We start from the raw sequence: 25,842 nt of genomic DNA, 5'->3' as shown, positions 1-25,842 counted from the left end.
TCCGCTATCTGTGTGTAGCTCTTTTGCTAGCGGAGGAGTCCGGCTTTCTTCCTCCCCGCCGCCGGCCTCTTCTCCCGACTTCGGGGGTCTTGTCCCCCTCTTCGGTTCTTCTGCCGGGCCACCGCGCCTTCTTGTAGCTCTTTTGCAGGCGGTGGCCCGGTCTTCTGTCGCCGCTGCCTTCCGTTCTTCTGTCGCCGCCTTCGGTTCTTCTGCCGGGCCACCGCGCCTTCTTGTAGCTCTTTTACAGGCGGTGGCCCGGTCTTCTGTCGCCGCTGTCGCCGCCGCCGCCGCCGCCGCCTTCCGTTCTTGTTCTTCTTCTTGTTCTTCTTCTTGTTCTTCTTCTTGTTCTTCTTCTTCTTCTCCTGGAGATGTTGACTCGACGACGACAGCGGCGACAGAAGACCGGGCCACCGCCTGTAAAAGAGCTACAAGAAGGCGCGGTGGCCCGGCAGAAGAACCGAAGGCGGCGACAGAAGAACGGAAGGCAGCGGCGACAGAAGACCGGGCCACCGCCTGCAAAAGAGCTACAAGAAGGCGCGGTGGCCCGGCAGAAGAACCGAAGAGGGGGACAAGACCCCCGAAGTCGGGAGAAGAGGCCGGCGGCGGGGAGGAAGAAATCCGGACTCCTCCGCTAGCAACAGAGCTACACACAGATAGCGGAGGAGTCCGGCGAGAAGACCCCCGAAGACGGAAGACCCCCGGAGCTGTGCAATAAAATATTTTTTCCCTGTGTTGTGTTTTTTTTTGTACTTTATTTCACAGGTGAATGGGTAGGGGTACATTGTACCCCATACTCATTCACATAGGGTGGGGGGCCGGTATCCGGGGGCCCCCTTCTTAAAGGGGGCTCCCGGATTCCGATAAGCCCCCCGCCCGCAGACCCCGACAACCAACGGCCAGGGTTGTCGGGAAGAGGCCCTTGTCCTCATCAACATGGGGACAAGGTGCTTTGGGGTGGGGGGGGCGCGCGGCCCCCCCTTCCCCAAGGCACCCCCCATGTTGAGGGCACGCGGCCTGGTACGGCTCAGGAGGGGGGGCGCGCTCGCTCGCCCCCCTTTCCTGGCCGGCCGGGTAGCGTGCTCGGACAAGGGTCTGGTGTGGACTTTGGGGGAACCCCCACGCCGATTTTTTTCGGCGTTGGGGTTCCCCTTTAAGCCCATTCCAGGCGGCGGAGCCCGCGACGTCTCCTTCGCGGGCCCCGCCTACCTGTACACGCGCTCGAAATGGGCGGATTTGCCTCCTCCTTACGTGGGCGAGTCCGTTCATTTCAAAAGTTGAGCGAACTGTTTGGCAAACAGTTCGCTGAAACAGTCCGCTCGTGTGTGGGCAAGTCCGCTCATGCAAATTTTGAGCGGACTGTTTGCCGAAACTGTTTGACGAACAAGGTTGGGCAAACAGTCCGCGCGTGTGTACGCGGCCTTACTCGTCCTTTGGCACTTAGCACATTGGCTTTGTTATAAGTGTGGGACTCTCACTGACTGGAATTTTAAAATAGTTTTGATTTTTTACGTTTCATTTTAATTTTTACTTGGGAACTTTTATTGGTTTCACTTGTATTTTTATTTTTGTCATCATTATTCCTTGCAATTGAACGTTTATTCATCTCTACTAATCTATTACGTGGTTAGTTTTGCACTTTTATTATTGCATTCACAAATATGTTTATGTGATTTTCTATGGAATTTTTTCTAGTGACACTAGCACATTAACCACTTTCAGACCGGACCAATTTGCTGGTCAAAGACCAGACCACTTTTTGCGATTCGGCACTGCGTTGCTTTAACTGACAATTGCGCGGTCGTGCGACGTGGCTCCCAAACAAAATTGACGTCCTTTTTTTTTCCACAAATAGAGCTTTCTTTTGGTGGTATGTGATCACCCCTGCGGTTTTTATTTTTTGCGCTATAAACAAAAATAGAGCGACAATTTTGAAAAAAACGCATTATTTTTTACTTTTTGTTATAATAAATATCCCCCAAAAATATATATAAAAACATTTTTTTCCCTCAGTTTAGGCTGATACGTATTCTTCTACATATTTTTGGTAAAAAAAATCGCAATAAGCGATTATTGATTGGTTTGCGCAAAAGTTATAGCGTTTACAAAATAGGGATAGTTTTATAGCATTTTTATTAATAATTTTTTTTTTTTTTATACTAGTAATGGCGGGGATCAGCGATTTTTATTGTGACTGCGACATTATGGCGGACACATCGGACATTTTTGACACATTTTTGGGACCATTGTCATTTATACAGTAATCACTGCTATATAAATGCAGTGATTCCTGTGTAAATGACACTGGCAGTGAAGGGGTTAACCAGGGGGTGGCAGTGTAGGGGTTAAGTGTTCCTAGGGGCGTGTTACTAACTATGGGGGGGGGGGGGGGTTGGGCTTTCATTTAGTGAACACTGATCTCTGCTCCAATCACATGGAGCAGAGATCAGCGTCACTAGTTGCTAGGCAGAATGGAGAAATGTTGTTTACAACGGCACTTCTCCATTCGGCCGCTCCGTGAGACGATCGCGGGGATGCCCGCGGCGATCGAGTCCGCGGGTCCCGCGACCGGACTCACGGGGGTCCCGGTGGCAGGGCGGCAAATTTAAAGGGACGTACATGTACGCCCATTTGCCTGCCCGTGCCATTCTGTCGACGTACATCGTCGTGCGCTGGTCGGCAAGTGGTTAAGCACTTGATATAGGGCACCTAGAATGATCTAACCTTTTTTGGGCTTATTATTTACCAGCGTGCTGATAATTTATTACCAATTTTTGTTACATTTTTTTAACAACTTATTTTATTATTTAATTTAAGGGTATAGCGTCAAATCTATTTCCCCTTCTTCCATATGCAGGTAGTTCACAGCTCAGGAGGGGGTTGGGGTGCCCACTGGCCTTTCCACCCTTGGCAATAAACAACCTTGTCCTAGCACTACCTGTACTGCTTTTAGACTACCCAGGATGCTTTGCTACATGAAATCCTGGGACCAAGTCATCCTTCTTTTGCATCTCATTCTTTTACAGCCAGCTCCATCTCATGACTAACACCCGGGACTCATGATTCACATTATTGCAGCGTAGGATGTGATTAGCAAAAATTTAAGGCTGAATGCCTCACAGCCAATACTTTTATCGGAGCGCCGAATTCAGAGAGGATCATCTACGCCACGCATTTCATGCGACTGCGATGCAACAGACACATTCTGTTCCTTTTATTTGTACAGCGAAAGTGTGAAAAATGGAAAATGTTGATCTTGAAAGAAAATTTTTATATTTAATACACCAAGGAAACAAAAGTAAAAGAATACAGTTTTCTGTCTATTATTACATTCTGTGGATTTGCCCCCAAGCTGGCATTATTGGCAGGGTGAGTATAAAGAATAGATAAGCTCTTAACACTCCAAGGTGTAGAAGTGAGAAGTTACGAGGAATTCAATACAGCTTCATGTTCCATCTGTACAGCGCCACCTGCAGGACATAGAAGGAGATGTAAGCCATAAATGAATAATGTTTTTTTTTTTGTTTTTTTTTACTTTTATTATTGAGAAAAATTCCACGTACAAATTATGCTTGTCAAGTCAATACAGTGGCAAAGTACTAACCATAAAAAGCAATGTATACAAAGGGAATTGTCACAGCACTGCAGTGTCAAAGCCTTGTAAATTCCGTACATACAGAAGCAAAATGAATGATGTTTAGCTTTTCTATTACAGCTATTTAAATAGCACCAACAATTTACAGAGCTCTTTACATACTGTACATTCACATCAGTCCATTTGTTTTTTTTTTGTTTTTTTTAACCACTTGCCTACCAGGACAATTTTTTTTTTTTTTTTGCACACATGTTAAATAAAATAAAAAAAAAATCTATAAATTACTGTAAACCCACAAAAAATATACAAAATGCAGATTTTTAGGAAAAAACAAAACAAAAAAAATAAATGAAAGGGCACACAGACACAATATTATACCCAATTTTTTTTATTTTTTTTTGTAAATGATAAAAGATGGTAATGCATTGAGTAAATAGATACAAAACATGTCAAGTCTTAAAATTGTGCAGATGATGGTAAATTTTCCATAGGCTACACTTTAACCACTTAAAGCGGAGGTCCACCCTAAAATGGACCTTCCGCTCATCGGAATCCTCCCCCCCTCCGGCGCCACAATTGGCACCTTTCAGGGGGGAGGGGGGTGCAGTTACCTGGATAATCCAGGTAACTGCACCCACTTCCGGGATAGCTCTCTGCGGAAAGGGGCGTAGATTACGCCCCTTTCCGCAAGTGCCCGCCCCTTTCCGCAAGTGCCCCGCTGCCTGCTGGGAAAACACACAGATCCCAGAGGCAGCGGGGACCGTCCTTATTGCGCAGCGCGGCTCGCGCATGCGCAGTAGGGAACCGAGAAATGAAGCCGAAAGGCTCCATTTCCTGATTCCCATACCCAAGATGGCGGCGGCAGCACCCGAGAAACGATCTACAGATCGGCTTCGGGTGCCGACATCGCGGGCGCGCTGGACAGGTAAGTGTCACTATTTTAAAAGTCAGCAGCTGCAGTATTTGTAGCTGCTGGCTTTAAAAAAAAAAAAAAAAACGCGGAGTCCCGGCGGACTCCCGCTTTAAGGACTGACCCTCTTTTTCAGACTCAGGCCGCGTACACACGGGCGGACTGTTCGCCCAACCTTGTCCGCTGAACAGTGTTTGGGCGGACAGTCCGCTCGTGTGTGGGCTTTCAGCGGACAGTTTCAGCGGACAGTTGGACGGACAAAGTCTTTCGGAAATTCCGAAAAACTGTCCGCTGAAACTGTGTTTGAGCGAACAGTCCGCCCGTGTGTAGGCTACTTTCGAAATGAGCAAACTGTTCCCGCTCGGAGGAAAGTCTGCTCATTTCGAGGTAGGCGGGGCCCGCGACGGAGACGACGCGGGCTCCGCCGCCTGGAATGGGCTTAAAGGGGAACCCCAACGCCGAAAAAAATCGGCGTGGGGGTTCCCCCAAAGTCCACAACAGACCCTTGTCCGAGCACGCTACCCGGCCGGCCAGGAAAGGGGGGCAAGCGAGCGCGCCCCCCCTCCTGAGCCGTACCAGGCCGCGTGCCCTCAACATGGGGGGTGCCTTGGGGAAGGGGGGGCCGCGCGGCCCCCCCACCCCAAAGCACCTTGTCCCCATGTTGATGAGGACAAGGGCCTTTTCCCGACAACCCTGGCCGTTGGTTGTCGGGGTCTGCGGGCGGGGGGCTTATCGGAATCCGGGAGCCCCCTTTAAGAAGGGGGCCCCCGGATACCGGCCCCCCACCCTATGTGAATGAGTATGGGGTACAATGTACCCCTACCCATTCACCTGTAAAATAAAAGTACAAAAAAAAAACACAACACAGAGAAAAAATATTTTATTGCACAGCTCCGGGGGTCTTCCGTCTTCGGGGGTCTTCTCGCCGGACTCCTCCGCTATCTTCGTGTAGCTCTTTTACTAGCGGAGGAGCCCGGCTTTCTTCCTCCCCGCCGCCGGCCTCTTCTCCCGACTTCGGGGGTCTTGTCCCCCTCTTCGGTTCTTCTGCCGGGCCACCGCGCCTTCTTGTAGCTCTTTTGCAGGCGGTGGCCCGGTCTTCTGTCGCCGCTGCCTTCCGTTCTTCTGTCGCCGCCTTCGGTTCTTCTGCCGGGCCACCGCGCCTTCTTGTAGCTCTTTTACAGGCGGTGGCCCGGTCTTCTGTCGCCGCTGTCGCCGCCTTCCGTTCTTCTTCTTCTTCTTCTTGTTCTTCTTCTTCTTCCCCAGGAGATGTTGACACGTCGCTCTCTCCGGCCGGAATGCCAGAGCCGCGCTGTGCGGTCACTTATATAGTGACAATGGGGCGGTGTCACATGGTATATGTCACATGGGTTGGTCACATGGGTTGATGTCACATGGGGACTATGACATCGTAAGGGGGCGGGGTCACCATGTGACCAACCCATGTGACATATACCATGTGACACCGCCCCATTGTCACTATATAAGTGACCGCACAGCGCGGCTCTGGCATTCCGGCCGGAGAGAGCGACGTGTCAACATCTCCTGGGGAAGAAGAAGAAGAACAAGAAGAAGAAGAAGAACGGAAGGCGGCGACGGCGACAGCGGCGACAGAAGACCGGGCCACCGCCTGTAAAAGAGCTACAAGAAGGCGCGGTGGCCCGGCAGAAGAACCGAAGGCGGCGACAGAAGAACGGAAGGCAGCGGCGACAGAAGACCGGGCCACCGCCTGCAAAAGAGCTACAAGAAGGTGCGGTGGCCCGGCAGAAGAACCGAAGAGGGGGACAAGACCCCCGAAGTCGGGAGAAGAGGCCGGCGGCGGGGAGGAAGAAAGCCGGGCTCCTCCGCTAGTAAAAGAGCTACACGAAGATAGCGGAGGAGTCCGGCGAGAAGACCCCCGAAGACGGAAGACCCCCGGAGCTGTGCAATAAAATATTTTTTCTCTGTGTTGTGTTTTTTTTTTTTTTGTACTTTTATTTTACAGGTGAATGGGTAGGGGTACATTGTACCCCATACTCATTCACATAGGGTGGGGGGCCGGTATCCGGGGGCCCCCTTCTTAAAGGGGGCTCCCGGATTCCGATAAGCCCCCCGCCCGCAGACCCCGACAACCAACGGCCAGGGTTGTCGAGAAGAGGCCCTTGTCCTCATCAACATGGGGACAAGGTGCTTTGGGGTGGGGGGGCCGCGCGGCCCCCCCTTCCCCAAGGCACCCCCCATGTTGAGGGCACGCGGCCTGGTACGGCTCAGGAGGGGGGGCGCGCTCGCTCGCCCCCCTTTCCTGGCCGGCCGGGTAGCGTGCTCGGACAAGGGTCTGTTGTGGACTTTGGGGGGACCCCCACGCCGATTTTTTTCGGCGTTGGGGTTCCCCTTGAAGTCCATTCCAGGCGGCGGAGCCCGCGACGTCTCCTTCGCGGGCCCCGCCTACCTGTACACGCGCTCGAAATGGGCGGATTTGCCTCCGCCTTACGTGGGCGAGTCCGTTCATTTCAAAAGTTGAGCGAACTGTTTGGCAAACAGTTCGCTGAAACAGTCCGCTCAAAAAAGTGCCGTGTGTGGCCATGTCCGTCCATGCTAATTTTGAGCGGACTGTTTGCCGAAACTGTTTGACAAACAAAGTTGGGCGAACAGTCCGCCCGTGTGTACGCGGCCTCAGTGTTTACATGTTTAAAACTTTTTTTTTTTTGCTAGAAAATTACTTAGAACCCCCAAACATTATATATTGTTTTTTTTGCTAACACCCTAGAGAATAAAATGGCGGTCGTTGCAATACTTTTTTTTTACATTTGCGCAGCGTTCTTGCAAGCGCACTTTTTTTGGAAAAAAATTTGCTTTTTTGAGTAAAATTAGCCCTTTTTTTTTATATTGTGAAAGATAATGTTACGCCGAGTAAATTGCTACCCAACATGTCACGCTTCAAAATTTCGCCCGCTTGTGGAATGGCGTCAAACTTTTACCCTCAAAAATCTCCATTAGCGACATTTAAAAAAATTCTACAGGTTGCATCTTTTGCGTTACAGAGGAGTTCAAGGGCTAGAATTATTGCTCTCGCTCTACCGATCGCGGCATTACCTCACATGTGTGGTCTGACTACCATTTTCATATGCGGGCGCTACTCACATATGCGTTCGCTTCTGCGCGCGAGCTCGTCGGGACGCAGTGTTTTTAAAAAAAATATAAAAATTTTCTTATTTATTTTACTTGATTTTATTTATTTTTACACTGTTTAAAAAAAAATAAAAATTTGGATCACTTTTATTGCTATTACAAGAAATGTAAACATGCCTTGGATTTGGATCACTTTTATTCCTATGTAAACATCCCTTGTAATAGAAAAAAGCATGACAGGTCCTCTTAAATATGAGATCTGGAGTCAAAAAGTCCTCAGATCTCCTATTTGGACTTAAATGCAATAAAAAAAAATAAAAAATGTGTCATTTGAAAAAATGACATTGAAAAAATGTGCCTTATAGCCCTTGTACACACGGTCGGATATTCCGATGGACAATGTCCGATAGGAACGTGTTGTCGGATAATTCGACAGTGTGTGGGCTCCATCGGACTGTTTCCGTCGGAGTATCCGACGGACCAAGTTTTCCAGCTGGGCTATAAAATTTTCCAAATCATGTGTAGAGAATTCCGATCGGACAAAGTCCCACGCATGCTCAGATCAAATTCCTAGACCAAAGCTATTGGCTACTAGCCTGAACGTAGTCCCGTCCTAACGAAATAACGTCATCACGTTAAGTACGATCGGATTTTCTGACAACTTTGTCCGATTGTGTGTATGCAACAGTTTCGGACAAAATCCGTTGGACAAAATCCGACGGATTTGGTTGTCGGAATGTCCGACCGTGTGTACAAGGGCTAAGAGGTATGGGCGGAAGTGACGTTTTGACGTCGCTTCCGCCCTGCTATGGTATAGAGACGGGTGGGGGGCCATCTTAGCCTCACTCGTCTCCACACCACAGACAAGACAGGTCCCGATCGTCTCCGCCGCTACCGACGGCTCCGTTAAGCGGTGTAGGGCGCGGGAGAGCGGCGGGATGGGGGCTGGCACCTCTCCCACTACCAACAACGGTAATCTTGTGGCGAATCCGCCACGGAGACCACCATTATCGTAAAGAGGACCGACTCCTGAAAAGATGGATACCTCAGTTGTGGCAGCAGCTGCTGCCGTTACAGAGATGTCCCTCTTCAAAAAATGGGCGTACATCGTCGTGCGCCGGTCCTAAAGTGGTTAAAAGCCTTTAAAAAATGTAAGTATTTTACAGATTTACATTTTGGAGTTTGCCATTAATTATGGCCCTTGAAGTATTGCGTGCAATCTGATGTTCGCGATCATACCTCACATGTGTGGCGGAATTGAAGTTTACATACACGTGCTCGTCCTATGCTGTGCTTTTTATATAGTCAAGTCATGTCAAGTTAAGCTTTGTCATTGTCATTCTGATACACGTGAGGACATACGTGTAGTAATATAGCGTGTGCGTGTTTGGGGTGACGGAGGCGCTTTAATTATTTTTATTTTTTTCTTATTTCTATTTATTTTTATTACTATAAACGCACAAAAAAAGTACATGTTAGCCGAAAGCAGAGACCCAGGAGAATAAAATGGTGGCAGTTGCATTTTTTTATGTTGCACAATATTTGCGTAGTTATTTACCAAATGCATATTTAAAAAACAAAACTACACTAAAATCAATTATAGGGCACGCAAACACAATAGTGTACTCAATTATTTTTTTGTAAAATATAAAAGGTAGGGCTTATATTGCAGTCATCACTGACAATCACGCTAGGTCTTATTTTCGGGGAAACAGGGTAGTAATGTGTTGAGTAAATGCATACCAAACATGTCAAGTCTTAAAAATTGTGCACAGAAAGTGAAATAGCAAGAAATGATAGTACCCAAAATTGTCCATAGGCGACACTTTAAACGTCTTTACAGGTTATCAGTTTAGACTTCGCCATGAATTATGGCCCTTGAATTATTGCTCTCACTCTGACATTCGTGATGATACCTCACATGTGTGGTACAATTGATAAGTTTACACGTGCTCGCCATACACTGCACTATTTATATGGGGTGAGTGCGGGGCTGGCGAAGAGGGTTTAATTTTTTTATTTTTTTTGTTTATTATTACTATTTATTTTATTTATTTATTTTATTTTTATTTTAACTTATTTTTTACATTTAGTTTATATTCAACCATAGGTTGAAGGAGCGAAAATTGCATAATGTATGGCCTGACTTACTGCCTATACATACACGTGCTCGCCATACGCTGCGCCTTTTATATGGGGTGCGTGAGGGGTTGAGGAAGGTGGTTTATTTTAATTTTTTTATTATTTATATTTTGTTTTATTTTGTTTTTAAAATGTAATTTATATTGAACTACAGGTTGAAGGAATGAAATTTGCATAATGTATGGCCTGCCTTTACCGCATATACATGGATCTAAATTCAGCTGCTTCAGCAGGATCTGTCTATGCCCCGCTTAAGGGTTAATTGAGCATTTTGTCTAGGGTGTAGAAGAATAAAGCAGCAATACTTACCTTGTTTCTCATTCCCTCAAGCTTTCTCCCATATGACAGGTACCACAAAGCCGCTCCACCTTACCACTTGCCTAGTTGCTGCCTCTCTGACATCATCACGTACCATTGAATGTGAGAATGGGGTGGGGGTGGGGGGGGGGGGGGGAGAGGTGCCTACATTGAGTAGAGGATAGAGCTAATCTTCCAGGTAGATAAGAAATTAAGTAAGTATTCCTGTTTATTTTGACCATCCTAGACAACACAAGAACTTAACCCTTGCTGTGCAGTGGAGGAGAACACTAGAGGGAATTAGCAATTTAAAGCAGGACTGCACTGCGTAAAAAAATATTAAAAGCCAGCAGCTACAAATACTGCAGCTGCTGACTTTTAATAAATAGACACTCACCTGTCCCGGGGTCCAGCGATACCGGCAGCCGAGGCCGATCGATCACTCGGCTCTCGGCTGCTGCCGCCGTCATTCTAGGTGAGGGAATCAGGAAGTGAAGCGAAGCGGCTTCACTTCCCGGTTCCCTGCAGCGCATGCGCGAGTCACGCAGCGCAATAGGAATTGTCCGCGCTGTCTCTGGGACCCGTGTGTGTCCCAGCAGACAGCGCGCAGGGACAGGAAGAGGCATAGACTCCCACGGGAGTCTATGCCCGGAAGTGGGTGTAAATACCTGTCTTTGACAGGTATCTCCACCCCCCTCCCCCCTGAAAGGTGCCAATTGTGCACCGGAGGGGGGGAGGGTTCCGATCAGCGGAAGTTCCACTTTAGGGTGGAATGCTAATGAATATATTAATTATATAGTTCCCTCTAGTGTTCTCTTGAATTGTTACATGATATCTCTTTTTACAAGGACATATGTATATGCCTATGCTCCTCAGCTCCATCTAGTGGCCATATTGCAGTATTTTACTACCGGACAAAATAAAAGAAAATATGCTCAGAAGAGTAATTAGCCCAATAATTTGTTTTTGCCCTCTTTACATTGAACAAATGCAGATTCAATGGATAAATGGTAAGGGTTTTTTTTTTTTTTTTTTTTTGTTATTTTTTATTTATTTTTATAAATAAACCCCATGGTGTGCTTTGTGTATTTCTTCCAGATTTGTGCAGTAATCCAGTGTGAGACTTTCCCTCTGTGTGCGGAGCTTCCTGTAATAAAGACCCCACACTGCTGCTCTCTCTCCTTGAGAAGGGTGACTGGTCTTGTCTCCGCCCCCCCTCCTGTAGTTTTCTACAGGTAGTCTGTAGTGGGTGGAGCTGTTGGGCCCCTCCCACCGCTCCTGTACAGGCTATGTCCAGCACACAGTGATGTCATTACTACTTTTACAAGGTAATATCTGGGTTTGCAGAGAGATTTCGTGTACCCCAAGTGGACTTATACCTTTTGTTGCTATTGAATATATTTATCGAAAGTTTTTGTGCCTGAAGTTCAGCTTTAATTATGAAGTTTCACTGTGAAAGATGTGAGTTCTGTATTTTCTCATCATATGTGGCTTGTCATGGGTGTCAGAGGGAAGTGACATGGCTGGCCTCCCAACTATAAATGTCTGAAGTATTGGTGAGTACACTGATTTATCATCTTCACCTGGAATTATGTGCTTTGATTGGCTGGTTGAAGTTTCTTGTCGTTGCGTTTTCCTGCAGGGCTCACTTTGGGATTAAGAGCTTCCTAGTGTGAAACGCATTAGAGGCTCTGCAGCTTGTAAAAGTGTAATGTCATTTATTTTTTTGTTGCTTCCACAAAAAAAAACGTCTTTTGCCTGTGTGGACCCCGTGGCTGAGTGAGCATTGTTACCCGCACCAGTGACTCCGTGACACGCCAGTGACTTCCATATTTACCTCCATCTGTGAAAGTGACCGGCTTCATACATACACTCCTATGAGCATGTGATAACGCTCCATGAGGCCTTCTTTCCTATTTAGATTTTTCTTTATTATGTTTTCATGGGGGGGGGGGCGGTCTGTTTTTACTATATGATATGTGCAATACATGGTACAGTGCCTTGAAAAAGTATTCATACCCCTTGAAATGTTCCACATTTTGTCATGTTACAACCAGGGCCGTCTTTAATATTGATTGGACCCTGGGCAAAACTTTTTTTGGGCCCCCCCCCATGCAGTTTCGCTCTCCACCTGCTCTGAGACATACAATAAATAGCAGCTAGACTCAAAATCGGTTTACTGAATCAGATCAGGTAGCTATTGCGATTGGTTGCCAGAGGTTAGTGAATCATTGCCGCTCACTGACTGGTTGCTAGAGGTTACAGTACACATTACCGCTCACTGACTAGTTGCTAAAGGTTACAGCACATGATTTCTGCTTGTTGATTGGCTGCTAGAAATTACTATGGATATGACTTCAGGGGGGCAAGATATACATATCAATGCCGTCGGCCACCGCTATTCACATATGAATGCCGGTAATTCAGATCAGGTAGCTATTGCGATTGGTTGCCAGAGGTTAGTGTATCATTACCGCTCACTGACTGGTTGCTAGAGGTTACAGTACACATTACCGCTCACTGACTAGTTGCTAAAGGTTACAGCACATGATTTCTGCTTGTTGATTGGCTGCTAGAAATTACTATGGATATGACTTCAAGGGGGGCAAGATATACATATCAATGCCGTCGGCCACCGCTATTCACATATGAATGCCGGTAATTTACATGTAAACACAGGGTCTGCAGGTGAGTCATCTGTACACCACAAAAGGGCAGAGCTAGGCAGCATTAGTAGCAGCACTTCACACTAAGATCTTGGGACACAGCACGGGACTAAAACCTCAAGGAACAATGGAATTTAAACCAGGATAGTTGGCAAGTATGAGGCAGCTGCTTTGGGCCCCACAACAATGATAGGGCCCAGGGCAACTTCCCCTTTTGCCCTGCCTTAAAAACAGCCCTGGTTACAACCAAAAACATAAATGTATTTTATTGGGATTTTATGTGATAGACCAACACAAAGTGGCACCTAATTGTGCTATGGAAGAAAAATGATAAATGGTTTTCCAAATTTTTTACAAATAAATATCTGAAAAGTGTGGCGTGCATTTATATTCAGCCTCCTTTACTCTGATACCCCTAACTATAATCTAGTGAAACCAATTCACCTAACTAGTAAACAGAGTCCACCTGTGTGTAACTTAATCTCAGTATAAATATATTTGTTATGTAAAGCCCTCAGAGGTTTGTTAGAGAACCTTAGTAGACAAACAGCATCATGAAGGCCAAGGAACACACCAGATAGGTCAAGGATAAAGTTGTAGACATGTGCGATTAGTTTCGTACGAATCGAAATTTCGTACGAATTTCCGTAAATTCGTACATTCATGAGGATGTGAAATACGAATTGCTATGCTTCTGAATTCTTTTCGAAATACGAATTTTCAGATCCAAACTGATAATGAACATTTGTAATTGTTACAAAAAGTTAACGAACCTAAAAGTTAAAAACCCAGAAAGTCAGCACAGCACGGTGGGAGCCCCTCATAATGATAAATTCATCATAACGAACATTCGTAATTGTTACGAAAAGTTAACAAACCTTCGTATTTCGTACGAAATTTTGGACATGAATAACGTAATACGAATCAATTCTAATACGAAACGGAACGGAACTAAACAAAACAAATTTATTGATGGCGCACATGTCTATAAAGTTGTAGAGAAGTTTAAAGCAGGGTTAGGTTATCCCAAGCTTTGAACATCTCGTGGCGCACTGTTCAATCCATCATCTAAAAATGGAAAGAGTATGGCACAACTGCAAACCTACCAAGACACGGCCGTCCACCTAAAATGACCGGCCGGGCAAGGAGAGCATTCATCAGAGAAGCAGCCAAGAGGTCCATGGTAACTCTGGAGGAGCTGCAGAGATCCACAGCTCAGGAGAATCTGTCCACAGGACAACTATTAGTCGTGCTCTCCACAAATCTGCCCTTTATGGAAGAGTGGCAAGAAGAAAGCTTGTTGAAACAAAGCCATGGTGGTGGCAGCATCATGTTGTGGGGGTGATTTTCTTCAGCAGGGACAGGGAAGCTGGTCAGAGTTGATGGGAAGATGGATGGAGCCAAATACAGGGAAATCTTAGAAGAAAACCTGTTAGAGTCTGCAAAAGACTTGAGACTGGGGCGGAGGTTCACCTTCCAGCAGGACAACGACCAGAAACATACAGCCAGAGCTACAATGGAATGGTTTAGATCAAAGCATATTCATGTGTTATACCGCGTACACACGATCAGACTATCCGGCGGACTTAGTCTGGCACACAAATCGCCGGAAAGTCCGCCGGACCTACCCACACACGACCGGACTTTTGGCTGGAGTCCGCCATACTTCTGAAATGAATGGACTTGCCCACACACGGAGGAAACGCGTCTCCAGGTAGTCGGGACTAGCGGAGAAAGTCAATGTAGCCGCCTTTTGGTGGCGAGATTGACACATCGCTGGCCCCGTCACCTAGTATGGACTTAAAGGGGAAGCACTACGCCGAAAAAACGGTGTGGGGGTCCCCCCAAAGGTCCATATAAGACCCTTATCTGAGCATGCTACCCAGCCGGTCAGGAAAGGGGGTGGGGACGAGCGAGCGCCCCCCCCCCCCCCGAGCCGTACCAGGCCGCGTGCCCTCAACATGGGGGGGTGCTTTGGGGAAGGGGGGGCCGCACGGCCCCCCCACCCCAAAGCACCTTGTCCCCATGTTGATGAGGACAAGGGCCTCTTCCCGACAACCCTGGTTTTTGGGGTCCGCCCTATGTGAATGAGTATGGGGTACAATGTACCCCTACCCATTCATCTATGAAAAAATTTAAATAAAACACAACACATAAGGGTTAAAAATAATTTATTGCACAGCTCCGGGGGTCTTCTTCTGACTTCGGGGGTCTTGTCCTCCTCTTCGGTTCTTCTTGCCAGGCCTCCACTTTCTTCCTTTAGCTCTTATACTATCGGTGGCCCGGTCTTCTGTCACCACCTCTTCTTCCGACTTTGGGGGTCTTGTCCCCCTGTTGGGGGGTCTTGTCCCCCTCTTTTCGGTTCTTCTTACTGGGCCTCTGCGCCTTCTTCCAGCTCTTTTACTAGCGGTGGCCCGGTCTTCTGTCGCCACCTTCTGTTGTTCTGTTCTTCTCTCCTTCTTCCTTGAGATGTTGACCAGTCGCTGTCTCTGGCCGTAATGATAAGGACGTGTTGCGCAGCGACTTATATAGGGGCAATGGGCAGGGTCACCGGGTGATGTCCCCGCCCATTATGATGTCACAGTCCCAGGATCCTTCAGGTCTAGGATAGATTTTAAGGGGGATCCCATGAAAAATTCAACAAAAATGGCGAGGAGTTCCAAACCAAATTCCTCCCTTCTTCGAGCATACAGCCTGGTGGGTCAGGAAGGGGTGGACATGCACCTTGTCCCCATGTCGATGAGGACAGGAGTCTCTTCTCCACAACCCTGGCCCAATGGTTGTGGGGATCTGCGGGCGGGGGAGCTTTTTGGAATCTTGAAACCCCCTTTAACAATAATGGGACTCCCATATAATGCTCATCACCCTAAGTCACTGGATTCCCAACTGAAAGGTGAATTTACATTCAAAGGGGCACGGACACTGTGAGAATAAAAAAATGATATGAAGGCCCCCCACAGACCCTTCAGATCTGTTATAGATTTTAAGGGGGATCCCATGCAAAAATGTAATAAAAAATTATGTGTTGTAGTTCCCCAAATTTCACACCAGGTCCTTCAGCTCTGGTGTAGATTTTAAGGGGGACCCCATGAAAAATGTAATAAAAAAATGATGCAGTGTCGTTGCCCAAATTTAATACCAGATCCTTCAGGTCTAGGATGGATTTTAAGGGGGTGTCATTTACCAAATCAAATTTAATACCATGTCCTTCAGGTCTAGGATGGATTTTAAGGGGGACCCCATTAAAAATGTAATAAAAAATTATGCAGCGTCGTTGCCCAAATTTCATGCCAGATCCTTCAGGTCTAGGATGGATTTTAAGGGGGTGTTATTCACCAAATTAAATTTAATACCATGTCCTTCAGCTCTGGTATAGAGTTTAAGGGGGACCCCATGAAAAATTAAACAAAAATGGTGATAAGGTCCAAACCAAATTCCTCCCTTCTTCGAGCATACAGCCTGGTGGGTCAGGAAGGGGTGGACATGCACCTTGTCCTCATGTCGATGAGGACAAGGGTCTCTTTCCCACAACCCTGGCCCAATGGTTGTGGGGATCTGTGGGCGGGGGAGCTTTTTGGAATCTGGAAACCCCCTTTAACAATAATGGGGCCCCCATATAATGCTCATCCCCATGAACGAGTCATCCAGCAATGCAGATCCACCTCAGTCAGAATGAATGAGAAGAAAAAAAAAACAATGACCGCCGACACACTTACCTCGCACTAAATGACATCTCTGGGTTCACGCTGCAATTCCGCCTATTTCTAATCGGTAACAACTCCATTGTAGAAGAGAAACATTCCCTACAGCTAGCACAAACTGTTCTCCTTCATGTGAATAGAACTGACACGTTTTGGCGCGGTGTGCGTCTTTGCATTTCACCAATTAAAGTAAATATTAGGCTGGTGTAAAGGCCTGTCACACAGGTCAGCGGGTAGGAAGTGTGTGTTGTTTGTCTGCAGTGAACTTCCTCTCTCGGGGTCTGACAACAACACGATTCCCTCATTAAAGCAAACCCAGCGAGACGAATTGGTCGCCATTCACTTCCAGAATTGCAATATTCCTTCCTATCGAAAAATTATTATCCACGTCCCTATGGGACCCTTTCTAAAAAAAAAAAACTTCCTGGCAATTACTGCAGAATGCAGGAGACTGAAGGTCTCTAATGGGCCCTAAGGGGCCCCCCGATATTGCTCAAATACTCTAAGGGGTATGAACTTGGCTATTAGCGGGATATTGGAGCCATTTGTGGCTGATCATAAAGCGTTAGAATCTCTTCTCTGCTGTGTGATTCTGTCTTATAGAGAGCTGAAGATAGAATGTTAAAGCGGTTGAAAAAGCTACACTTTTTATTTTTAAACTTTTTTTTTTTTTTCCAGTGTGTCTCCCAGTCCCAGCTGAACTACTCCTAGCCCATCATTCGGAACTTATGGGCTCACAGCTCTCTAGAAAGGTAGCCATCTGTTCTTCTTGAAGAAGAACTATGAGTAACTTCACAACAGCAACTATTTGAACAGAAAAACGTGTCTGGTAAAATCATTACAGACTAGATTAGGTTTGCCTCCAGGATTAACCCGGACAGTCCGGGTTTTGAATCATGTGTCTGGGTTTCGGTCTGTCTGAAACCCGGACACATTATTCAGAATGGGCTGTGGCTCCCCAAGTAATTGAGATAGTTGGTGAAAAATGTAGCGCTAATAACACAAACCCTATGTTCATGTCATAAATTGAAATGAATAGCAAACAAAATATTGATTAGTAACTCCATATGCATACAAAGAATAATAAGTCCAAAAAAAGTGTTCATCAAAAAGTAGTAAGACCCACCACATAAAGCGCTCAGCCTCCAGATGTATGACTTAAGCATTTGTATGGAATTCTTTCGTTTAATAACATCAAAAGAATGGTATAGGTGGATACTCTTACCAGAGTCGGTGGATCTGCATGTGGTCAACACCAGATCATATAGGCATGTAAGGCTCTCAATGAAGAGAAGACGGTAAACTGGATCCTGGGTAGTCCTCCAACTTTTCAGGCCACACAGTGATGTCGTCAGATGACCTCTGGATGGTGAAACCCAAAGAGGAATGGAGGGGATATGCCACCCAAAGGTGGTTATCAATCACTGGGAGCAGGTGGTATGTAAGACAAAAAAACACACAGGCTGTATTGGACATAAGCAGCGCCTGGATCTACATGACAATGGGTAGGGGTCCCAACTCTCATACAACCTGCATCTCCTGCACTTTGGCTCCTAAATCCCTTGAGCAGCTGAACGGTCTGTACAAATGGTAAATCCAACCTTGGTTTCTCTCAAATGCCCACAATTTGAATAGGATTGTCTTGACAGGTCCAGCATTTCTGTGGGGAGGAGGGGGGGTGGGGGTGGTGATGATGTCACCAAGAGCAGTTTGGCTACACCCACTGGAAAAACAAAAATAGGAGAGCGCCACTCAGTCAAAGGGCTTTAATCAACAATAAAACATAATAGTATCACTTACATATATATAATGCAAAGAGCTGTACACGGAAGGAAAGCTGTAGTCAAAAGCCTGTGTCCAAAAGTTCATATTTCCATGCTGTGATAGCCGCAAGATGGCGGAGGGGAGCCCGGCTATGTCTCACATCGGAAAGCGCAGAGCGGCTCGTGGAAACAGCGTGTGACGTCAGTGAATGGAAGAGAAACACAACGCGTTTCAGAGCATGCGCGAGGTCCGTAAGGCACATGCGCGCTCCTTTCTCAAGTGTAGGAGAATCTCTTCTGTTTGGACACTGGCCTTATATTTATTTCATATCATTGCTATTAATGTTTTTTCTTTTTTTTGTATTAATTTAATTAATTGTTCAATTCCCTATCATTATCAACACCTCGTGTTGTTTTTTATGGCTACGCCCACTGTTCCAGGTGTCCCAGGTCTTTTATAATTCCATAGTGTATACTACGGGGAAAAAAACGTGCCCTGTGTCGCTAAAGTGTTTGGGTTTGGCCATACATCCCAACATTTCGAGATGGGAATGAGGGACACCTACTGGCAAACATATGTAGGCATAGGACACGCCCCCTGCCTTGCCCCTTAAAGGGGACATAGCCAGCTTAGTTAAATCCACATGTGCTTTTTTTTAACACTAATATTTCTTTATATTGGCTTTTAAAATTAACAATTGCAGCAATTTTGAATTTGGATGAAAGGTTTAGCACTAGGAAACACTTTTTGCAAGATAAAAAGTGCGTTTTATATACAACTATATAGATCAGACCAAAATGAGGGACAAATGATAAGGAATGAGGGACAGAGGGACATTGCTCCATATCAGGGAAATCAGGGAAATCTCGAAATCAGGGACAGTTGGGAGCTATGGGTTTGGCTTGAAGAAAAGGTGGCAACCCCAGACTAGATGAGTGTTTCTCAACCAGGGTGCCACGGCGCTTTGGTGTGCCACGTGGGTTTCCCCGGTGTGCCTCGAACAAAAGAGCCAGTGTGCCCTGAATCATAGATGGCTGAGAGGCTCCCGCTGCTGTCATCTACAGCCAGTGAGGAGGGAGCGGGGGGGGAGGGTTGGGCAAGTAATGCGCTATGTGTCTATGGACACACAGAGCGAGGCTTGAGAGCGAGCACATACAAGTGCCCCAATAGCAAATGGCTTGTTATGTGGCCACTCAGGGGGGAGGGAGGGTGTAGCCAGGAGCTGGCAGGGGCCCTGAGAAGAGGAAGATCGGGACTTCTATGTGCAAAACCAAATGCACAGAGCAGGTAAGTATAATATGTTTGTTATTTATGGAGCACCCTCCTTTGGTAGGTGCTAGGATGAATATATAATCGTTTTGGGTTTCTCTGCTTAGCAGGGAGACAGCTAGGTAAATTTATTTGTGGCTGCTTCACAGAGAGTGGTGATTGGCTAGTGTAGTCTGCTCAGTGTGCTGCTCATGCTGTCTTGCAGTTTCATTGTATCCTAGCAACTATGGATGGTGCTGGATAATAGGCAGAAACCATGCAGATTGGAGCATGAATTGCTGCCCTATTACAAGGGGTGGTGCCTAGGGTGACCACATTTCCAAACTGCCATTCGGGGGCACCCCCATCCCCCCACCCGGGGGGTTAGGTTGGGGGATGGGAGAATGTAGGTTGACAGGAAATTTGGCGGCGGGTGATTTGTCGAGCGAATGGCTGGTGTTAGCACTTGCTTGATATGGTGTCAGGATGATTAAAGCACATTTTGTTCCTATTACTTGATTATAATATATAATGAAATAGTTCAACTCACCATAATGCAGAATCAGTGGGAACCCTGAGCAGGTCACTTGCCACCAGATGCAGCTTGCCACTTGCCCATGTCACTTGCCACTAGAGCTGCCACGACGCGTCGACGTAATCGACTACGTCGACTAAGAAAATACGTTGACGTGCGTGCAGGGCGTCGATGCGTCACAGTGGGGGCAGTGCTTAGCATTTACCGCTCTTCGCCGCCCCCCCTCTCTTCTCCCCCTCCGTGCCGCCGTCCCCCTCTCTTCTCCCCCTCTGTGCCGCCGTCCCTAGGGGTGCAACGGATCGTCACAGATCCATGCGCACATGCCGCGATCCACGGAGCGCTCCGCGGTCTCGGCCTTAGGAGAGGCCGCGGCTTCGGCCTAGCTCCGAAGCGGCGGCCATCTTTCTACACCCAGGTGTTTACAATGTGATCGCTCTGATGGAGCGATCACTTGTAAACAAACCGGCGTCATGACATGACGCCGGTTTCTCTCTCCCCTCTCTGTACTGATCTGTGCAGTGGAGGGGAGAGGTCGGATGGATGCAGCCATCCCTCCATACCCTGCCAATGCAATACTCTGCCCTTCCCTACCATGCCATGCTCTACTCTGCCCTTCCCTACCATGCCATGCTCTACTCTGCCCTTCCCTACCATGCCATGCTCTACTCTGCCCTTCCCTACCATGCCATGCTCTACTCTGCCCTTCCCTACCATGCCATGCTCTACTCTGCCCTTCCCTACCATGCCATGCTCTACTCTGCCCTTCCCTGCCATGCCATGCTCTACTCTGCCCTTCCCTGCCATGCCATGCTCTACTCTACTCTGCCCTGCCATGCCATACTCTGCCCTGCCCTGCCATGCCATACCCTGCCCTGCCCTGCCATACCCTGCCCTGCCATACCCTGCCCTGCCATACTCTGCTCTGCCCTGCCATACTCTGCTCTGCCCTGCCCTGCTCTGCCCTGCCCTGCTCTGCTATGCCCTGCCCTGCTATGCCCTGCTATGCCCTGCTCTGCTATACCCTGCTATACTCTGCCCTGCAATACTATGCTATACTATACTATACTCTGCCCTGCAATACTATGCTATACTATACTCTGCCCTGCCCTGCAATACTCTGCCCTGCCCTGCAATGCCATGCCCTGCAATGCCATGCCCTGCAATGCCATGCCCGCCAATACTCTGCCCTGCCCTGCAAAACTCTACCATGCCCTGCCCTGCAATGCCCGCCAATACTCTGCCCTGCAATGCCCTGCCCTGCAATGTAATGCCCGCCAATACTCTGCCCTGCAATGCAATGCCCGCCAATACTCTGCCCTGCCCTGCAATGCCCGCCAATACTCTGCCATACAATACTCTGCCATACAATACTCTCAAGGTTATCCAAAGGATGAATTAGCTAATCAAAAAAAAAACACTAGATTCATTAAAAAATAAAAATAAAAAAAATAATCGGATAGTCGTTGACTAATCTAAGAAATAATCGATAGATTAGTCGACAGACAAATTAATCGTTAGTTGCAGCTCTACTTGCCACCAGATGCAGCTTGTCACTTGCCACCATCACTTGCCTCTGTCGCCTGCTGTCAGATGCAGTGTGTCATTTGTCACCGTCACATGCCACCCGCAGCCTGCCCACTGTGCAGTGTCACTTGAACCTGTAAAATGCCCACTGTGCAGTGTCGCTTGCCACTGCAGCCTGCCCATCTTAGAATGTCACTTGCCACCGCAGTCTGCCACCAGTCTAACACACCAGTGGCTCAGCCTCACAGCGAAGGTGAATAACCCCCCCCCCCCCCCAGCCGCTGTGGTTCCTTCCAGTGGCAGTATGGCACAGGGGTTGTGGAGTCCCCTGCTTTAACGCATGCTGGAGCCCAGAGATGATAGAGGAGGTTTGTGTTGGCAGACGTCCATGGTGAAGGTGGAGCTGGCCTGGAGATGATAGAGGAGGTGGGTGGAGTGGACATCCGTGGTGGAGGTGGAGTCGGGCATGCGGTGAGCATTAGGCCTGGAGGAGGAGGAAGTTATCTCCTCCTCCACTTTGAATGCAGGGCAGGGAGTCCCGGCCGTGATGTCACTTGTTGTTAGATGCCAGGCGGCTTTAGCAACCAGTAGCCTGGCCAGTAGAAGAGTCTCTCAGGTCACGGTGATGGTGAAGGAAGAGCAAGCACCAGTGCTATGGGGGGGTTTGCTCCTCTGTCAGCTTCATTCCAGGACACTGTATTGTAAATGAAGGTGCCCGGAAACCTGGGACAGACCTGCTGATTGCGGTACTGTCCCGGGCAATCCGGTACATGTGGTCAACCTGGTGGTGCCCCTTGGCATTCTGAATGCCTGTATTTATATTGCAGGAGCTCATGGGCTCTAGTTGATTCCTAGCAGAGGATTGCACCAGGCTAGGGCCTCCCTGGCATATGCTGCCATGCGGCCTTAGGTGGGTGACCTGAAGTCTGTGTGGCTGACCCCGTTCCTACTATAGCTAACAAAGGGAGCGTCTAGTCTGGTATCCCGGAGAGAGAAGGCTGCTGGTGGTGCTTCAGGATCCTTGTGAGTACAGACACCATAAGGAGCCTTAGACTGTTAATCCCCTTCTTGTGCTTTAAGTCAGCTGAGGGCCCACACTAAGAAGAATGCCGGCTAGTGTTCCGAGAGCTTTGTCCAGGACTGTCCATGACTTTACTAAAGGACATTGCTCAGTTCTGCCTACAGTTTTCTGCTGTGAAGAAGTCTTCCACTAGGAAAGGAAGTTATTTGGATCCTCAGTGTGAATAGTTCCATTTGGAGTATAAAAGAAGAATAATGTGGTGCTTACTTACTAATAAGCAATGATAACTAAAAATAAACAAATCTAATATAAAGTTCAATATTCAATTGAAAAATGTTCATAAAATATATATAAAATATGTGCAAAAAAGCAATACCATATGAAAAAATAACGTTCATGAAAATGTCCAAATAATCTTTGAAGATAAAGTGCAAAATACACCAAAGTGATAAGTGCAAAAGATCGTGTCCAATCAAGAAAAACAGGTAAACAGTTCATAAAATAAAGTGCAAAAAAATTAACATCCAACTGTTTCCACCAACCGCTGTGCACTAGTTTGCTCCAGCCTATCACCTCATATGGAGACACCTACAGGTCAAGTCAAGCCTCTATGTGGATGGAGTACTGATTCCACAGCAATCAATTTGTTTCCAGAGGTACCCAAGACACCAGTATAAGGATCAGTTTCCAGGCTCAACAAATGCAGATTGCATGCAATAAAAGAGGGAGAGCTCCATGGTGTAGTAATCCAGTGCAATTTATTAAAACACAAGTAGTAATTTACAGTTTAAAAATGCCGAGTACAGCTTCACAAACGAGGGGACTTCCGGCCTTGGCCATGACCGGAAGTGACGATACCCGGCTCCTCTCTGACGCGTTGCGTCACTGAACACGTGACTTCATCAAAGGGTATCAAATTCCTCAATTTGAAGTATCCCTCTATATCCCTTCCCTATCCAAGTTCAACAAGAAAACAACAAAAACAAAACCCCTAGACTGGTCATTGGAATACCGAGCAGAAGTGAGTGTGCACCTGGCTGTGTGAATCTACCTTGTGCCTGGCTGCGGACCAAAAATGGGCAGACCCAGGCAAACATACCAGCGCCTTCTGTGGGGGTAGAACTACATTTATTTATTTGTTTTTAATTTGAACATTTGCAATCATTTTAAAGAGGAACTGCAGTCTGCTCACATAATTTGTAATATAACATCTTTGCCATTCCGAAGCTTCCCTCAAACCACTTTGCATATTATTTTATATATACTGTGATTCTGTACTTGCCAAATATGCTGCAGAAATCTCCCTCCACTAAGTTTGGCTGCAACCATTTTAACTGTGGGCAGCTGAAGCTGCTGCCTGTTCACTTCCTGGATTTACACAGAGGCACACCTCCAGCTCTGCAGCTCTCATTGGCCCTCTTATGACTCCCCCCCCCCCCCCTTCCTGGCAAACTCTCACAAGAGTGAAAGAGAGAGAACGAGCTGTGCATTATGTCATAAGCCTAGGCTTTTTATCAGACAAGAAACAGGAAGTGGACTGTATGAAGTAGGGCTGAAATGATTAGTCGATAATAATCGATAATGAAAATCGTTGTCAACCCACCCAGCTGATGTCTCGCCAGCGATACGCCTGCGCTGCTTTCTGCTCCTCCTCCCCCTCTACCCAGCAGCCTTCCGATAGACCCGCCGCAGAGGTGGGGCAGTGACACCATGTGAGAGGGGAGGAACGTGTCATCTGTACTGGGGGGGAGACACCTGTCTGTGTATATATATATATATATATGTGTGTGTGTGTATATGTATATATGTGTGTGTGTGTGTGTGTGTATGTGTATATATATATATATATATATATATATATATATATAATCTATCTCTATCCCCTTTTCTAGTTTTTTTAACCTTTACACATCCATATATTTTATACATAAATAATATTTATAATTCTTCTAATTTTTTATTTTTTTATATATTGTACTGAACATATACTTTCTATGAAATAAAGGAGGGGAAAAAAAAGTATTTTATATGTCTACTATTTTCTTTATATATACACATTTATATATACACATTTTTTATGATTTTATCTGATAAATCGAAAAAATTATCGGCCGATTAATCGATTATGAAAATAATCGTTAGTTGCAGCCCTAGTATGAAGGTATTTACTGGCAGACAAAAAAAAGTTTTACTATCTAAAGTTAAAACAACAAGGGCAGAAGATTTGATAGATGGAAAGATGAAAAAAATGACTAAAGTTCCGCTTTAAACTCAGTGGAATGAGTGTTTCTCTCTGCTACCAATAGGTGTCACTGGTGTCTCTGGTAAAAGTATGAGATGTCACAGGGAAAGTCGGTTATGAATATTTATATCTCCTCAAGCCAACCAGTAGGAGATTTATTGCCACTGGTGCCATGCTGGGAGAGGATATAAACATTTGGGATGTGAGAGATATATTTACCTGGGCTGTGGCCTGGGGGGGGGGCTGCTGCTGGAGTGAGCTGATCTATTGGGCACATAACCTGTGTGGAACCTACCAGGTGCCTTGGACCAGGTGCTGGGCCTGAAGTCATCCTGCCACCTCCTCCCTTTAAACCCGAACACATAATAATTAAACAGGTTCTGTGGCTGAATAAGGTGGTAATTAAACTCACTTGGTGCCTTACCTGCATTTAATTAGCCTCAGAACCTGTGTAATTCAAATGTGTTCGGGTTTAAAGGGATGAGGGGGCAACCCTAGATGAGAGCCAAGAGGAGGACCTGCTGGGGGAAGCCAGGATGAAGCCTGCTTTCCTTGCAAGGACCTGGTGACTCTCTTGGATTGGATTCATGGAAGCCTACTGTATGAGTGTGTACAGATAGCTCTGGAACAAGCAGAGAGACAGAGAAGTCCGTTAACAAGCCTGAGATGTTACCTACGGTGTTGCTGGTTTAGTGTTAAGGTTTTTTTACACTGTATATGTTGGACATTGACCTGGAAAGCCTGTAAGTGTTACTGTGGAGTATCTGCGACCTTTAAAAAGACAAAAGTGACTGACACCTAAAGTTTTTTAGTCTTACATCTTAGCCCTGGGGTGAAATGCTGGCCCTCCCTGTTCCTGGGGTACTCCAGGGGTCAGGGGGCTACTACAGTATGCTGTCTTTTGTCGTTTCTTAACCTTGACGAAGGGGTTTTAGAGCCTCTGAAACGTGTTGGCGTTTTTGTGTCATGAAGAATTCTTACTGGACTAATTCTAGTTTTGTGGGTCCTTTTAATGTGTTATAGAGTTTTATGGAAGTGTGCATCTTAATAATGGGTTAGAATAAACAATTTGAGAGCAGCACTGTACATTCTGTT

General features: G+C 46.7%; 1 protein-coding gene and 1 long non-coding RNA gene across 2 annotated transcripts in view; one reads left to right on the top strand and one right to left on the bottom strand.

The window, feature by feature from the left end:
• The window catches only part of PDE4B (phosphodiesterase 4B), a 622,771-nt gene that overhangs the window by 105,870 nt on the left and 491,059 nt on the right, over nt 1-25,842 (top strand). The gene's annotated exons all lie outside the window — the stretch shown is intronic.
• LOC143926625 (uncharacterized) overlaps nt 3,248-25,842 on the bottom strand; it is a 128,260-nt gene continuing 105,665 nt past the window's right edge. The window contains exons 3-4 of the long non-coding RNA XR_013262102.1: nt 17,639-18,136; nt 3,248-3,467 (exon numbers count right to left, since the gene is read on the bottom strand). This is a non-coding gene — a long non-coding RNA (uncharacterized LOC143926625). The remainder of the gene's footprint in view (nt 3,468-17,638; nt 18,137-25,842) is intronic.

The sequence above is a fragment of the Lithobates pipiens genome, unplaced genomic scaffold (genome assembly GCF_037356315.1).
Source record: "Lithobates pipiens isolate NorthernLeopardFrog02 unplaced genomic scaffold, aLitPip1_a1.2 Scaffold_23, whole genome shotgun sequence".
NCBI lineage: Eukaryota > Metazoa > Chordata > Amphibia > Anura > Ranidae > Lithobates > Lithobates pipiens.
Note: the sequence above shows the minus strand (reverse complement) of the source record. Positions and strands in the feature narration are given on the sequence as shown.